The sequence below is a fragment of the Cibotium barometz genome, chromosome 37 (assembly GCF_041138505.1).
Source record: "Cibotium barometz isolate CiBa-2024 chromosome 37, ASM4113850v1, whole genome shotgun sequence".
Lineage (NCBI taxonomy): Eukaryota > Viridiplantae > Streptophyta > Polypodiopsida > Cyatheales > Cibotiaceae > Cibotium > Cibotium barometz.
This window is the reverse complement of record NC_141082.1, coordinates 32627585-32631965: the sequence shown is the minus strand read 5'-3', so window position 1 is coordinate 32631965 and position 4381 is coordinate 32627585. Positions and strand designations below refer to the sequence as shown.

The following is a 4381-nucleotide window of genomic DNA, read 5'->3' as shown; positions in this document are numbered from 1 at the left end:
ATTATGGTAATACTCTTATGTGAGCATATAAGGTTTTAACTTCTTTTACTTATCAGCATGGTCGATTTATACTTGTTTCCTTGCTTGCGTATGATGGAGAACACCAATGAATGTTTCGATTTTAGATATATAAAATGGATCTTCAGCGATGGACTTTTAGGGGGGCGTTTTTAGTTTTTAAATTACTTATTGACATAACAGATCATCAAGTCAGGATGGCCGAGTGGTCTAAGGCGCCAGACTCAAGTTCTGGTTCTCGAAAGAGAGCGTGGGTTCAAATCCCACTTCTGACAGAGAAAGACTTATCCCAATTTTCTTCTTATATATATATATAAATGTAAGAATTTTCCAATCCTGTTCAATAATACAACAACATATATGTAATTTTTTCATCCCCAGCATACAGGTCTTATTTCTCTCCAAAATTGAGTTGCATGCCATAGATCTGCCTGTATTTCTTCTGAAGCTCTCTCTCTCTCTTTTTTTTTTTTTTTTCGTGAGAAGCTCTCTCTCTCTCTCTCTCTCTCTCTCCTCATACAATTACACTACCTTTTGATACTTGCATTACAGGTTCCCCTATTCAGTACACAGCATTATCTTTCCTGGCAAGACCCAAAAAAAAAAAAAAAAAAGAATCATATCCAAGGCTGGCATCCTTGTGTTTAGCACATGGGCTAAGGACTCCACTTGCAAAAAAAAAATTACTTCATTACATGATCCAACCATGTTGCCTCTCATGTTACTGTAGTGTTTCTAGCCTATGCCTCTTCATTGCTTTTTGCAAAACTGGGCATCTTGAGAAATAGTTGGTTGTTCAGGGAATCCCATATGCCAACAAACTGCCTTGGCCTCTCCTCTTTCAGCATTGCTTGCGGCTCGGCTTTCGTCTCCGGGGGGTTTACAGACTATGGTGGAAGCAAAGTGGAATGAAGCAGATGTGTAAACACCCTCAGTATAAAACCTTACATGTCACTGAGTCCTCTGCTTGTTGGAAACAGTCATCTTCTGTGCAACTTTTGTCATTGCATGAAACCCTTAATCATAGCTCACCTCTGAACATAGCTCACTTCTCTCTTCCTCATATCTAAAAACTCAGAGTTTGTTACACCTTAACTCTAGTTTATCACCATTTAGCTCACCCTGAAGCTCCTTCAAGGTAAGAAGACCCCATTATCCATTGCCTTGTTAAGCTCATAGCAATCTTTCTGTGTCCTTGTATGGCAATAAGCTCTTGCTCCAGCTTGTTCAGCTCTTTCTTGAAAGCTACTGTCTTGCCACAGTTAGCTTGATGTCCAGAACCACATGCACCACATGCTCTAAGCATCAAAACCCATACATGCAAGAAATAATGCAAAAAGCTGTATGTGCTATGTGATGGCATGTAAGCATCTACATCAACACATATGTATCATCTAGAACGTGGTATGAAAAGCCATATATGCCAGATGAGCATAAGTATGTGGGTTATCAATATCCATACATGCCATGCGAGAATTGAGCAACAATATAAAATACCAGAAGTGCATTGGAACTTTGGAAGTAGATGTATTATAAGCATCACAATGTGTACCATGTTGGCGATGTAACAAAAGTGTTTCTCTGTTCGAGTCTAAGGGCGGCACTCTTGGAGCCGTGTTAGAGCCTAGCTTGAAAAACAAAAATTAGGCGGGCAAGGATAGATTTCAGCCATCTACATTTGTCTTGTAATTGACACATGTAGGGGTGAGACCAAGCCACCGGTAGGGGGCATTTTTAAAAGTTACCTCACCCCTACATGTGTGAATAAGACAAAGTAAGCCCGCTGAAATGTATCCTAAATGAAATAAGGCCATGCTAGTCACAGAACAAAATCCATAAAAGTCATGTAGCCTGACTGTCATGGCATCCACCTTCTCTCCATACATCCATGTTGCCTATTGTCAGAAAAACTCTGCACAAATCTTCCACAGTAGTTGATAGAAAGCTTCTTAATCTTCCAGACTCGGCAACCACCCACCACAGGCCGGTTCTACTTGGACCTCCCTCTGCAACAGAAGGCAAGCTCATCCTCTGATCATGGTGGAAACCTGAGGCGCAGAGGCCTCTCTCTCTCTCTCTCTCTTTATCGTGTTCGCACATGACTTCGCAGGCCGATTGTCGCAGGAGGCAGGGAGGCGATGTTCTCTCTCTCTCTCTCTCTCTCTCTCTCTCTCTCTCTCTCAAGGGGGAAGCCATGCTCTCTGAGACTCCCTTTGCGTAGGAAGAAGGGGGGCTGGCCATATTCTGTGTGTGTGTGTGCGTGCAGCCTCTGAAGGGGGAAGCCATGCTCTCTGAGACTCCCTTTGCGTAGGAAGAAGGGGGGCTGGCCATATTCTGTGTGTGTGTGTGCGTGCAGCTCTCAGAGGCTGCATGGCGACGACAGAGTGGATGTTCTAGGTAGATTTCGGGGTGCTTGTGTACGTGGCACTCCGCGGGCCCCAACGAGCGGTCACCTAGCCGGTGATCGCCTCGGTACAGACAGTGGTACAAACAGCCGTGCAAAAAAGTTACCAAATCTCAGGAGATTTTGAGAAATAGTGTGTGGTTGTTTTGTGTAACCATATTTGTGATTGTATGCCGTGCAAAAGCAATCACTCTTTAGATCCATGTTATGCATAAGAGAGAATCGACGACCCTCGCATTCAGTGCTTGTAAGGAGCAGCACAAGGTGTTGAAAGGATTACAATTCGAGAAGAAAGAGCATGTGCTTCTTCATCAAAGTGTGTAGACTCTAGTCCAGAGCCGTAGAGACGGCCATAGTACACAAGTTGTCGTGCTAGTATTGATTGAAAGAAGAGGGTCCAAGAGATTCCACATTGGAAATCGTAAAAGAGCATTTACATGCATTAAGCCTTTGATGAACAAATAAATAAAGAAGTAATAAGACTAGATGCATTAAGCCTTTGATGAACAAATAAATAAAGAAGTAATAAGACTAGATGCAAGGGTATTGGCATTTCTCGTTAAAGCCTATGGGAGATGACATCATGGTGGCAGTGGGGACAATGATGCAAAGTGCCCAATAAAAAGTTCAGGTACTATTTCACTTATGTCTAAAGAAGTTTATACAAAATGTCTTTCAAATGTTCTTTAGGTTCCAAATATGAAGAGAAACCTCCTTTCTATCTCGACTATAGCAGACCTCTTCAACTCATACACCTTGATCTATATGGAAAGATGAGTACAATTGTACTTGGAGGTTCTTTACACTAAAAGATATGGGTATATTTCCTTAAGGAAAAGTCTCAGGCTTTTGAAAAGTTTAAGGAATGGCTTGCACTGGTTAAAAGTGAGACAAGAACAAAAATTGAACTAGTTTAGAATAGAGGGCCGCCGAGGAGGAGAATTGATGTCTAATGAATTCTTGGGTTTGTGCAAAGAAAGAGGCAAGTCGCAGCTCTTGCCGCTCACACTTTGCAAAACAAAATGGTGTTGTAGCGCAAAAATTGTGCTATTGTTGAGATGGCAAGGAGAAAGCTTAATAGCAAGAATCTATCTAAATCCTTTTGGGATGAGACAGTTAACACGCCTATGTACATTCTTAATAGGAGTGCAACACAAAGTCCATCAAAGGGATGACTCCATTATACAAGCCTACTTAGGTAAGAAACCTTTAGTTGCACACTTAAAATTTTTTGGGCATGAATGATGTTCTAGATGCTCACATAACCAAATTGGGTGCCAAAATCCAAAAATGCATCTTCTTGGGTCATAACATGGAATCAAAGGGATATCGGCTCAATGACCCTCAAGCAAAGAAGATCATAGTGAGCCATGATATGGTATTCCAAGAACAACCACATTGGATGGAGGAGGAGGTTCCTTCTTCTTCATCATGCAACAAGGAAATTACCAAAGCAACATAATCTCCACATGCAGCATGGGCTTCTTAACATTTTGATGGAGGGTAATCCGCACCATGTCCATTTCCTATGGACATGGATTTTGAGGATGACAACAAGATCATGATGTTCCACAAAAAGGTAAGCCATTTCCTAATAAATGATACATGCAACTTTTAGATGGATCAGGATCTTGAGCCTTCGAGGATGTGCCTCAAGATGTTTGCAGATCCAGAAGGTTAGAGGAGCAAAATATGGCTCGGGAGAATCTTGTGAATTTTGCTCTTATGACAGAGGTACTCAAGATTTAGGAGCCTACCACCTTTGTTAAAGCACAAGGGGATCTGCCAAAGTGGATGGCAACAACCATGCAAGAAGAATATGATTCCATCTTTAAAAACCACACTTGGGACCTTGTAGATCATCCTCCAAGGCATAAGGCAATTGGCACACTAAGTGGGTATACAAAGCAAACTATAGCTCTAATGATGGTACTTTGGAAAAGTACAAGGCATGGCTAT

The 4381-nt window shown here is 41.7% G+C and overlaps 1 non-coding gene across 1 annotated transcript; it reads left to right on the top strand.

Annotated features, from left to right (window-relative positions):
• Positions 1 to 209: 209 nt before the first annotated feature.
• Positions 210 to 293, top strand: TRNAL-CAA (transfer RNA leucine (anticodon CAA)). Its single transcript has one exon. It is a non-coding gene; the product is annotated as a tRNA-Leu (tRNA).
• Positions 294 to 4381: the final 4088 nt, after the last annotated feature.